Source organism: Coregonus clupeaformis, chromosome 24, assembly GCF_020615455.1.
Source record: "Coregonus clupeaformis isolate EN_2021a chromosome 24, ASM2061545v1, whole genome shotgun sequence".
Taxonomy (NCBI): Eukaryota; Metazoa; Chordata; class Actinopteri; order Salmoniformes; family Salmonidae; genus Coregonus; species Coregonus clupeaformis.
In genome coordinates, this window is record NC_059215.1 from 16,630,301 (window position 1) to 16,643,887 (window position 13,587).

At 45.9% G+C, this 13,587-nt stretch overlaps 1 pseudogene; it reads right to left on the reverse strand.

The window, feature by feature from the left end:
* Window positions 1–3,752: 3,752 nt before the first annotated feature.
* Window positions 3,753–11,813, reverse strand: LOC121538317 (annotated as a pseudogene).
* Between the last annotated feature and the right edge of the window lie 1,774 nt (window positions 11,814–13,587).

Sequence of the window (13,587 nt, forward strand, 5' to 3'; positions counted from 1 at the left end):
GAGAGAGAGGCCGGTTAACAGGACACTAAGGAGAGGAGAGAGAGAGGCCGGTTAACAGGACACTAAGGAGAGGGAGAGAGAGGCCGGTTAACAGGACACTAAGGAGAGGAGAGAGAGAGGCAGGTTAACAGGACACTAAGGAGAGGGGAGAGAGAGGCCGGTTAACAGGACACTAAGGAGAGGGGAGAGAGAGGCCGGTTAACAGGACACTAAGGAGAGGGGAGAGAGAGGCAGGTTAACAGGACACTAAGGAGAGGAGAGAGAGAGGCCGGTTAACAGGACACTAAGGAGAGGGGTGAGAGAGGCCTTTTAACAGGACACTAAGTAGAGGGAGAGAGAGGCCGGTTAACAGGACACTAAGGAGAGGGAGAGAGAGGCAGGTTAACAGGACACTAAGGAGAGGAGAGAGAGGCAGGTTAACAGGACACTAAGGAGAGGGAGAGAGAGGCAGGTTAACAGGACACTAAGGAGAGGGGAGAGAGAGGCAGGTTAACAGGACACTAAGGAGAGGGGAGAGAGAGGCAGGTTAACAGGACACTAAGGAGAGGGGAGAGAGAGGCCGGTTAACAGGACACTAAGGAGAGGGAGAGAGAGGCAGGTTAACAGGACACTAAGTAGAGGGGAGAGAGAGGCAGGTTAACAGGACACTAAGGAGAGGAGAGAGAGAGGCTGGTTAACAGGACACTAAGGAGAGGAGAGAGAGAGGCTGGTTAACAGGACACTAAGGAGAGGAGAGAGAGAGAGGCTGGTTAACAGGACACTAAGGAGAGTGGAGAGAGAGGATGGTTAACAGGACACTAAGGAGAGGAGAGAGAGATGCCGGTTAACAGGACACTAAGGAGAGGAGAGAGAGAGGCCGGTTAACAGGACACTAAGGAGAGGAGAGAGAGAGGCAGGTTAACAGGACACTAAGGAGAGGGAGAGAGAGGCAGGTTAACAGGACACTAAGGAGAGGGGGAGAGAGAGGCAGGTTAACAGGACACTAAGGAGAGGGGGAGAGAGAGGCAGGTTAACAGGACACTAAGGAGAGGGGGAGAGAGAGGCAGGTTAACAGGACACTAAGTAGAGGGAGAGAGAGGCAGGTTAACAGGACACTAAGGAGAGAAGGAGAGAGAGAGGCTGGTTAACAGGACACTAAGGAGAGGAGAGAGAGAGAGGCTGGTTAACAGGACACTAAGGAGAGGGAGAGAGAGAGGCTGGTTAACAGGACACTAAGGAGAGGGGAGAGAGAGAGGCTGGTTAACAGGACACTAAGGAGAGGAGAGAGAGGCCGGTTAACAGGACACTAAGGAGAGGGGAGAGAGAGGCCGGTTAACAGGACACTAAGGAGAGAGAGAGAGAGGCCGGTTAACAGGACACTAAGGAGAGGAGAGAGAGAATGCCGGTTAACAGGACACTAAGGAGAGGGAGAGAGAGGCCGGTTAACAGGACACTAAGGAGAGGGAGAGAGAGGCAGGTTAACAGGACACTAAGGAGAGGAGAGAGAGAGGCAGGTTAACAGGACACTAAGGAGAGGGAGAGAGAGGTTGGTTAACAGGACACTAAGGAGAGGGAGAGAGAGGCCGGTTAACAGTACACCAAGGAGAGGGAGAGAGAGACCGGTTAACAGGACACCAAGGAGAGGGAGAGAGAGAGGCCGGTTAACAGGACACCAAGGAGAGGAGAGAGAGAGAGGCCGGTTAACAGGACACTAAGGAGAGGAGAGAGAGAGAGGCCGGTTAACGGGACACTAAGGAGAGGAGAGAGAGAGGCCGGTTAACAGGACACTAAGGAGAGGGGAGAGAGAGGCTGGTTAACAGGACACTAAGGAGAGGAGAGAGAGAGGCCAGTTAACAGGACACTAAGGAGAGAAGAGAGAGAGAGGCTGGTTAACAGGACACTAAGGAGAGAGAGAGAGAGAGGCTGGTTAACAGGACACTAAGAAGGGCTGGTTACAGGACACTAAGGAGAGTGGAGAGAGAGGATGGTTAACAGGACACTAAGGAGAGAGAGAGAGAGGCCGGTTAACAGGACACTAAGGAGAGGGGAGAGAGAGGCCGGTTAACAGGACACTAAGGAGAGAGGAGAGAGAGGCCGGTTAACAGGACACTAAGGAGAGGAGAGAGAGAGATGCCGGTTAACAGGACACTAAGGAGAGGGGAGAGAGAGATGCCGGTTAACAGGACACTAAGGAGAGGGGAGAGAGAGGCCGGTTAACAGGACACTAAGGAGAGAGGAGAGAGAGGCCGGTTAACAGGACACTAAGGAGAGGAGAGAGAGAGGCTGGTTAACAGGACACTAAGGAGAGGGGAGAGAGAGGCCGGTTAACAGTACACCAAGGAGAGGGGAGAGAGAGACAGGTTAACAGTACACCAAGGAGAGGAGAGAGAGAGAGGCCGGTTAACAGGACACTAAGGAGAGGAGAGAGAGAGGCAGGTTAACAGTACACCAAGGAGAGGGGAGAGAGAGACAGGTTAACAGGACACTAAGGAGAGGGGAGAGAGAGAGGCTGGTTAACAGGACACTAAGGAGAGGGGAGAGAGAGAGGCTGGTTAACAGGACACTAAGGAGAGGGGAGAGAGAGAGGCAGGTTAACAGGACACTAAGGAGAGGGGAGAGAGAGGCCGGTTAACAGGACACTAAGGAGAGGGAGAGAGAGAGGCTGGTTAACAGGACACTAAGGAGAGGGAGAGAGAGAGGCAGGTTAACAGTACACTAAGGAGAGGGGGAGAGAGAGGCAGGTTAACAGGACACTAAGGAGAGGGGAGAGAGAGGCCGGTTAACAGGACACTAAGGAGAGGGGGAGAGAGAGGCAGGTTAACAGGACACTAAGTAGAGGAGTAAGAGAGAGGCAGGTTAACAGGACACTAAGTAGAGGAGAGGGAGAGGCAGGTTAACAGGACACTAAGTAGAGGAGAGAGAGAGGCAGGTTAACAGGACACTAAGGAGAGGAGTAAGAGAGAGGCCGGTTAACAGGACACTAAGGAGAGGGGATAGAGAGACCGGTTAACAGGACACTAAGGAGAGGGGGAGAGAGAGGCAGGTTAACAGGACACTAAGTAGAGGAGAGAGAGAGGCAGGTTAACAGGACACTAAGGAGAGGGGAGAGAGAGACCGGTTAACAGGACACTAAGGAGAGGGGGAGAGAGAGGCAGGTTAATAGGACACTAAGGAGAGGGGGAGAGAGAGGCTGATTAACAGGACACTAAGGAGAGGGGAGAGAGAGGCTGGTTAACAGGACACTAAGGAGAGGGGGGAGAGAGGCCGGTTAACAGGACACTAAGTAGAGGGGAGAGAGAGGCCGGGTAACAGGACACTAAGGAGAGGGGGAGAGAGAGGCCGGTTAACAGGACACTAAGGAGAGGGGAGAGAGAGGCCGGTTAACAGGACACTAAGGAGAGGGGAGAGAGAGGCCGGTTAACAGGACACTAAGTAGAGGGGAGAGAGAGGCCGGTTAACAGGACACTAAGGAGAGGGGAGAGATACAGTAGTCAGGTTAACAGGAAACCCATCCCAAACCTCACCTGTAAGGGGTATGAGGGCTACTAATTCATCCCTATGAGAAGTATTAATTAACACTGCTCTACTCTAGAGGCCTCCGTTCTGGCACACAGCAGCCTCCAGGGCGTTGCATCACATTAATGGAAAACATAATGAACCGGATTATAGTGTTGCTGATGATTATGGTTGCTGATGAATGCACAAATCTAATTACTATAGATGTAATAAAAATAGCTAGATGTACACAGGTAGTTAAGCATGCTAGACATTTCTTACAAGGGAGCATTCAGCAATAGTAATCTGTAACCAGAAAATGTAACCACTGTGTCTGTGTCGTCTGTGTTGAGAGGGGTTAAGGCGTAGCACACCTCTGTGTGACAGATGACTGTCATCATTGAGAAGACCACTCCGATGGCCAGACCCATATTGACATTCAGGACCACAGCAGACAGCCAGGTCACCAGCCAGACTGCCTGCACAACACATACAGTACACTTTGTACAAGTTCACACATATACAGTCCATACAAGTTCACACATATACAGTCCATACAAGTTCACACATATACAGTCCACATAGGTTCACAGTGGTCGATCCAAAGGGCACCATGGTTAACTCTACTTCTAGTCACTGGAATGTGTGTTGAAACAAATCAATGGTAACGGGTGGGAACTTAAGTAGTCTATCTTGCTGACTCTCCAGAGTTCTGGCAAGTCCTGGAACTGTAGGAACATCTGTCTGAGCCTGTTGACATTGATACAGGCCAGCACTGCCTAGGGAGAGACGAAGAAGAGTGGATCAGACTGAGATTAGACAACATTTTGTCTGCATAGGACAATGCGAGTAAATCACTCGGACGGCGAGTGCATTTTGTTTCATTTCATGTCATTTTGTTTGCACAAACCTGCAAAAGTCTTGTCACAGTAAGTACTGTATTCTGTCACAGTAAGGAATGTATTCTGTCACAGTAAGGACTGTTTTCTGTCACAGTAAGGACTGTTTTCTGTCACAGTAAGGAATGTATTCTGTCACAGTAAGGACTGTTTTCTGTCACAGTAAGGACTGTTTTCTGTCACAGTAAGGACTGTATTCTGCTGCCTTTTGCGGTGTTTAGTAGACACACACTGACTCACCTTGGACAGGAAGTAAAACAGAGATCCAATCAGCAGCAGAACTATCAGAACCACCAGACTGGTGAACAAAGCAGAGAGCTGGACAGACAGAGACACAGATAACATTAAATGAATGACAGAATATGAATAAATGTATCATCATGCCAGAAGCAAATGTTAAGGCAGACAAACAAGGCATATAGAAAATCATCCTTATAGATGAAAGTAAAGACAAAGTCTGGAAAGAAGGCTAGATAGTGTGTCCCTGCGTAAATCCCCCAGTACTCTCCAGGATGTTGGTGATGGCCAGAGTGGCTTAGCTGGGGAAGCAGGTGAAGAAAGACTTGTACAAAGTGTACTGTATGTGTTGTGCAGGCAGTCTGGCTGGTGACCTGGCTGTCTGCTGTGGTCCTGAATGTCAATATGGGTCTGGCCATCGGAGTGGTCTTCTCAATGATGACAATACTTCAGCTGTGCTTGATTAAGTTTGCCTGGCGCAATTTAACCAATGGAATAGCAAATGGAATGCAAACCTGGCCCGTATGCAACTCCAAACAGGCTCAAGCAAATGCTAAAAGTGTTTGAAAGATTTCAAATACTATTTGAACCCAGACCTGGACTTCAGTTTCCAGTGTTGACTCGTATCAGTGGAGGAACACTGTACCTGGTTGGGATGGGTGGAGTATCAGTGCTTGTCTGCGTAGATTATTGCCAGTGAGACAGACACAGTATAGCCCACGAACGTAATGGCACCGTGTCTCCAGCGACCTCAGGCAACATGTGCAAGGCACGTATGCGCGGACTAGGGAAGCTGGGAATAACATGAACTCCACAATCAAAACATGGTGAAAACCTTAAAAGCAACGCGATCTCTACTCTTCCATCCATATGTTTTGGGAGTAGTAATATTTGATCATATAAACCAATGTCAATATTTATTTAAAGATAGGCCAAATGATGATGATATCTGCATAGAGATGGCAGAGTCATTACTTACAGTGCATTCGGAAAGTATTCAGACCCCTTGACTTTTTCCACATTTTGTTACGTTACAGCCACATTCTAAAATTGATTAAATCAATGTTTTTCCTCATCAATCTACACACGATACCCCATAATGACAAAGTGAAAACAGTATTCAGACACTTTGCTATGAGACTTGAAATTGAGCTCCGGTCCATCCTATTTCCATTGATCATCCTTGAGATGTTTCTACAACTTGATTGGAGTCCACCTGTGGTAAATTCAATTGATTGGACATGATTTCGAAAGGCACACACCTGTGTATATATAGTCCCACAGTTGACAGTGAATGTCAGAGCAAGGGCCTTGGTCAGGGAGGTGACCAAGATCCCGATGGTCACTCTGAAAGAGCTCCAGAGCTCCTCTGTGGAGATGGGATAATCTTCCAGAAGGACAACCCTCTCTGCAGCACTCCACCAATCAGGCCTTTATGGTAGTGGCCAGACGGAAGCCACTCATCAGTAAAAGGCACATGACAGCCCGCTTGGAGTTTGCCAAAAGGCACCTAAAGACTCTCAGACCATGAGAGATGAATTCTCTGGTCTGATGAAACCAAAATTGAGCTCTTTGGCCTGAATGCCAAGCATCACGTCTGGAGGAAACCTGGCACCATCCCTACGGTGAAGCATGGTGGTGACAGCATCATGCTGTGGGGATGTCTTTCAGCGGCAGGGACTGGAAGACTAGTCAGGATCGAGGGAAAGATGAACGGAGCAAAGTACAGAGAGATCCTTGATGAAAACCTGCTCCAGAGCGCTCAGGACCTCAGACTGGGACGAAGGTTCACCTTCCAACAGGACAACGACCCTAAGCACACAGCCAAGACAACGCAGGAGTGGCTTCGGGACAAGTCTCTGAATGTCCTTGAGTGGCCCAGCCAGAGCCTTGAACCCGATCTAACATCTCTGCAGAGACCTGAAAATAGCTGTGCAGCGACGCTCCCCATCCAACCTGATAGAGCTTGAGAGGACCTGCAGAGAAGAATGGGAGAAACTTCCCAAATACAGGGGTGCCAAGCTTGTAGTGTCATACCCAAGAAGACTAGAGGCTGTAATCACTGCCAAAGGTGCTTCAACAAAGTACTGAGTAAAGGGTCTGAATACTTATGTAAATATGATATTTGAAATTTGCTAAAATTTATAAAAACCTGTTTTTGCTTTGTCATTATGCAAAGGATTGATGAGAGGAAAAAAACTATTTAATCAATTTTAGAATAAGGCTGTAATGTTATCAAAATGTGGAACATGTCAAGGGGTCCGAATACTTTCCGAATGCACTGTACCCTGCTGGGATGTGGCCAACTGTCTGAACATCACGGGCAGACTCCAGGGAGGAGGCATAGGCCACTATGGTAGCTACTATCACCTGAGAGAGAAAAACCAATATCGCATTTAGCTAGAACACCTAGAAACACATCATAAAAACGACATTATAGCTACATACAGCTACTTAAAGCACTATAACAGCTAGTAACTAAGAACTGTTTATAATTCCTTGTGACTGACCGTGAGGATCTCGACAGGGATGTATGTATATGTGTGTGTGTGTGTGTTTGTTTTCGTTGTGACTGACCGTCAGGATCTCGACAGGGATGGGTGTGCGTAGGCGCTGTTGGAACCTCACGTTGACTGCTTTGACCGGCACCAGGATGGACAGACACACCAGGGAGATCAGTAGCTCGGCCATGTTGGTGTGGGGAAGGTTCCCTATGACAGACGCCAGGGTCTGGAGGACACAGAAAGGGGGTAATGTATTACATCGGCCATGTTGGTGTGGGGAAGGTTCCCTATGACGGACGCCAGGGTCTGGAGGACACAGAAAGGGGGTAATGTATTACATCGGCCATGTTGGTGTGGGGAAGGTTCCCTATGACGGACACCAGGGTCTGGAGGACACAGACAGTGGGGAATGCGTTATAGTGAAGAGAGGAGCAACTATTTCAATAGTCTCTTCCCACAGCCAAGTACCTATAATTGTCTCTTAAAAGGTTTAATTAAACCTAATGAGGTTGAGAGCTCCCTCAGTTCTCTTTCAGTTGAGTCTCATTCTCTCCTTCAGAAAACCTGGGTTATGATAGTAAACCATTTTATCCAAACCTTATAATTCCACAACATACTGGATGTCTAAACCACTTTATACTGAATAGTGTATACAACCTATCCTAGACATACAGTATCCGGATCATAATGTCACTTATCTGACTGCTGACCTTGAAGAGTGAGAAGGGGCCGGTGTGGCTGAGGAGCTGCAGTCCCAGAATGCTTTGCAGTTGTGAGATGGTGACATGGAAGGCTGCAGCGCTGGTGAATGCCTTGACGATGGGCTCTGACAGGTATGTAGAGAGAAAACCTAGCTGGAGCCCAAACATACAGAGCTGGGGAACAAACAAGATCTAGTCAGGACTACAACATCTAAACACCATAGAAATACCATCCATCTATACGGTCATGCAATCTTTAACTTATCCTCAATTCCTTGTGTCCTAGGTCTCTTTGCTTCCTGCTTAATACATCATAGGAAATAGTGAAAAGCATCTCCTCTGTGTGGCTCAGTCAGTAGAGTGTGGCGCTTGCAGCACCAAAGGTTGTGGGTTTGATTCCCGCTGGGGCCACCGTTATGTAAAATGTATGCACGCATGACTGTAAATTGTTTTGGATAAAAGCATCTGCTAAATAGCATATATTATTATTGCTCTTCTGATCTTGTCCTTCAATGCTCTCCTCGCTTCTCTCTGACGTTTTGAGATGGAAGTGAGGACGCAAGGAATCTGTGGAATATGCTTTTGAGATTCAACCAGAGAGAACTCTGCAACTGCTTCAACATTGGGTAACCAACCATTCGCCTTAGGGACCTCTCACCATCATGATCCCTGAGGGCTACAGCAGAGGCCACCCCAATCCTATGGGCCTCAAAGTCTGCAGCCTCTGGAGTGGAGGAGTTGAGCTGTAGAGGGGTGGGCACCAGCTGTTCCACCACCACTGAGCCTGTCATCAGGCTCACCGCCGCAAAGGTACCTGGAACACACAGACACAGCGAGACAGTGATTCAGCCACTCAGCACCACAAGCAAAACAGCAACACGGTGGCTCAATAGCACAGCAGCGAAGCGAAGCGACTCAGCATCAGTGTGAGCACAGGTGTAACATTTGTCTTGTATATTTTTGGGGGGAGGGGGTGGGGTCATACAGTGGGGGGAAAAAGTATTTAGTCAGCCACCAATTGTGCAAGTTCTCCCACTTAAAAAGATGAGAGAGGCCTGTAATTTTCATCATAGGTACACGTCAACTATGACAGACAAATTGAGAAAAAATTATCCAGAAAATCACATTGTAGGATTTTTAATGAATTTATTTGCAAATTATGGTGGAAAATAAGTATTTGGTCACCTACAAACAAGCAAGATTTCTGGCTCTCACAGACCTGTAACTTCTTCTTTAAGAGGCTCCTCTGTCCTCCACTCGTTACCTGTATTAATGGCACCTGTTTGAACTTGTTATCAGTATAAAAGACACCTGTCCACAACCTCAAACAGTCACACTCCAAACTCCACTATGGCCAAGACCAAAGAGCTGTCAAAGGACACCAGAAACAAAATTGTAGACCTGCACCAGGCTGGGAAGACTGAATCTGCAATAGGTAAGCAGCTTGGTTTGAAGAAATCAACTGTGGGAGCAATTATTAGGAAATGGAAGACATACAAGTCCACTGATAATCTCCCTCGATCTGGGGCGCCACGCAAGATCTCACCCCGTGGGGTTAAAATGATCACAAGAAAAATCCAACAAAAATCCCAGAACCACACGGGGGGACCTAGTGAATGACCTGCAGAGAGCTGGGATCAAAGTAACAAAGCCTACCATCAGTAACACACTACGCCGCCAGGGACTCAAATCCTGCAGTTCCAGACGTGTCCCCCTGCTTAAGCCAGTACATGTCCAGGCCCGTCTGAAGTTTGTTAGAGTGCATTTGGATGATCCAGAAGACTATTGGGAGAATGTCATATGGTCAGATGAAACCAAAATAGAACTTTTTGGTAAAAACTCAACTCGTCGTGTTTGGAGGACAAAGAATGCTCAGTTGCATCCAAAGAACACCATACCTACTGTGAAGCATGGGGGTGGAAACATCATGCTTTGGGGCTGTTTTTCTGCAAAGGGACCAGGACGACTGATCTGTGTAAAGGAAAGAATGAATGGGGCCATGTATCGTGAGATTTTGAGTGAAAACCTCCTTCCATCAGCAAGGGCATTGAAGATGAAACGTGGCTGGGTCTTTCAGCATGACAATGATCCCAAACACACCGCCCGGGCAACGAAGGAGTGGCTTCGTAAGAAGCATTTCAAGGTCCTGGAGTGGCCTAGCCAGTCTCCAGATCTCAACCCCATAGAAAATCTTTGGAGGGAGTTGAAAGTCCGTGTTGCCCAGCGACAGCCCCAAAACATCACTGCTCTAGAGGAGATCTGCATGGAGGAATGGGCCAAAATACCAGCAACAGTGTGTGAAAACCTTGTGAAGACTTACAGAAAATGTTTGGCCTGTGTCATTGCCAACAAAGGGTATATAACAAAGTATTGAGAAACTTTAGTTATTGACCAAATACTTATTTTCCACCATAATTTGCAAATAAATTCATAAAAAATCCTACAATGTGATTTTCTGGATTTTTTTTCTCATTTTGTCTGTCATAGTTGACGTGTACCTATGATGAAAATTACAGGCCTCTCTCATCTTTTTAAGTGGGAGAACTTGCACAATTGGTGGCTGACTGAATACTTTTTTTCCCCACTGTATAAGACCTCTTGGGTTTCCAACCTCACCTGCACACCTTTTTTACCTTGTTTTTATCTGCACTGTTTGTCTTTCACTTGTCTTTGTGTGTGTGTGAATAAATAAAACAAAAACAAAAAAAACTAGGATGAGTAACTTTGGCTTTAGCTCAGGGGGCTAACACAGTCTTATGGCGAAGAGGAGACCCGGATTCGAACCCACCCTGTCACAAAGCCACCCTGTGTGTTTTATTCATATTTCAGGCTCCAGTCCTGGATTAACAATATCAGTATATATTACCAGTGGAGAAGTCCTGGATTAACAATATCAGTATGTATTACCAGTGGAGAAGTCCTGGATTAACAATATCAGTATGTATTACCAGTGGAGAAGTCCTGGATTAACAATATCAGTATGTATTACCAGTGGAGAAGTCCTGGATTAACAATATCAGTATGTATTACCAGTGGAGAAATCCTGGATTAACAATATCAGTATGTATTACCAGTGGAGAAGTCCTGGATTAACAATATCAGTATGTATTACCAGTGGAGAAGTCCTGGATTAACAATATCAGTATGTATTACCAGTGGAGAAGTCCTGGATTAGTAATATCTGTCACACCCTGATATGTTTCCCCTGTCTTTGTGATTGTCTCCACCCCCCTCCAGGTGTTACCCATCTCCCCCATTATACCTGTGTTCTCTGTTTGTCTGTTGCCAGTTCGCTTTGTTTCGTCAAGCCTACCAGCGTGTTTCCCCTTGCTCCTCTGCCTGTCCTGACCCTGAGACTGCTTGCCGTTCTGTACCTTTTGGACTCTGATCTGGATTACTGCCCTCTGCCTGTCCTTGACCTGTCATTTTGCCTGCCTCCTGTTCTAGTAATACACTTTTGTTACTTCGACACTGTCTGCATCTGGGTCTTCCCTAAAACGTGATAATATTAGTGTGTATTCCAGTGGAGAAGTCCTGGATTAACAATATCAGTGTGTATTACCAGTGGGGAAGTCCTGGATTAATCATATTAGTGTGTATTACCAGTGGAGAAGTCCTGGATTAACAATATCAGTGTGTATTACCAGTGGGGAAGTCCTGGATTAATCATATCAGTGTGTATTACCAGTGGAGAAGTCCTGGATTAACAATAGCAGTGTGTATTACCAGTGGGGAAGTCCTGGATTAATCATATCAGTGTGTATTACCAGTGGGGAAGTCCTGGATTAATCATATCAATGTGTATTACCAGTGGGGAAGTCCTGGATTAATCATATCAGTGTGTATTGCCAGTGGGGAAGTCCTGGATTAATCATATCAGTGTGTATTACCAGTGGGGAAGTCCTGGATTAATCATATCAGTGTGTATTACCAGTGCCAAACAGCATGTAAAGGACCACAGGGAAGAAGGAGGCGTAGAGGCTGTAGATAGGCGCCATTGACGTCAGTAAGGCAAAGGCCATACCTGTTTTCAGGAAGAGAAACAAAACATTAGGCTACAACAGGTTGCCATCACATAGGCCTATACCTGTAGGTACATTTGTAATTGCTGACATTTTCAGATAAAATGGCTTTGATATTGTTGCAAATAATTCTGCCAATAAATGCTATGAAATTACACCTGTTTTACTACTACCACTTTCAATGCTGCTATTTTCTTGACTCCATTATCTGAAAAGCCTGGGGGTGTTACATCAAGATGAATGTTTTCCTGTCAAGCTCAGCTGAGAATACATTTTTCATTATGTGTGTGTGAATGGCATATTCACAGAGAGTAAAATATATATTCAAGCTCATCAATTATCTGTAATGGACAAAAATGTGTTTACATTACCAAAGCAATTTGACACCTGTCTTCTTCGGCTCAATCAAACACATCATTGGTTAGTAGGCTACATGTGAAAAATAAAACGTCATCACCATAGCCGCAGGAAGTAGGGGTGCTGAAGGTGCTGCAGCACCCCCTGAAAAATCAGAATAATAAAAAATAAAATAATGATAAATAACAAAAAATTGAAGAAGAAAAAAAATCACAGAAAGGGTGCATTGGGCCTTTACTAGTATTAGCGGACTGATAAAGACGTCTGTAGCGCAGGCAAAACATTTTTTACAGCATCTGGCAAAGAAAGTAGTTGTATAATTAGGAACAGTATCTTGCAGGATTCAACAGTTGGAATTGTAAGAGTTGTTGCCCTGTCCCTTTCTCTGTGATCGTCATTCTAATGGAATCCAGAAAGAACAAAACCCTGTCCTCAAACATTTACATCAAAAGGTTCTAAGTTATGGGCAAAGACACAAAACATCCACATGATAAATAACATGGAAAACAACCACTTTTTGTGCAGTATTAATTTACCATCCTTACAAACCACTTAATGTAAATGTACATTACTGTATTGCACATAGGCTGGTCATCTAGGTTTGTACCTGTAGACTTTCCATCACATTGAAGAAAAACAATGCACAACACAGTAATAGAGTACATTGAGTCATCAAGTGGTTTGTGATGATGTGGCTCAGTTGGTAGAGCATGGCGCTTGCAATGCTAGGGTTGTGGGTTCAATTCCCACGGGGATCAGTATGAAAATGTATTCACTCACTACTGTAAGTTGCTCTGGATAAGAGCATCTACTAAAATGGAAAAGGAATGAATAGACCACTTCAATTTTCACATAGAAATAAGTTGCATTTGCAAAGTACTTCAAGAAACTGGAAAACATATCAAGCAAGTATTATCAGATTAACCTTTTTGTACAGATAATTATCAGACTCAAGTTACAAATGCTGGTAAACACTCATTTTTACATTTTATTCATTTAGCAGACGCTCTTATCCAGAGCAACTTACAGTTAGTGAGTGCATACATTTTTCATACTGGCCCCCAGTGGGAAACGAACCCACAACCCTGGGGTTGCAAGCGCCATGCTCTACCAACTGAGCTACAGGGGACTACATTTAGTTGTGCAGTGCACTGGGCCTTTACTAGTACTGTATTAACCCTTCCTATTTAGACATCTTGAGAGCAGGCAAAAACAAATCTTCTGCATCCCTCCATGCAAAAAAATCGCGCACCCCCATCCCCAAACTACTTCCCGCGGCTATGGTCATCACTGAATTGGGGAAAAGGTTGGTTGTGTCATGATCAAACGATATCCTTTTACAACAGTAAACATTTGCCCACAACATTAACTTTAAAATTGACTCACCTTGTGG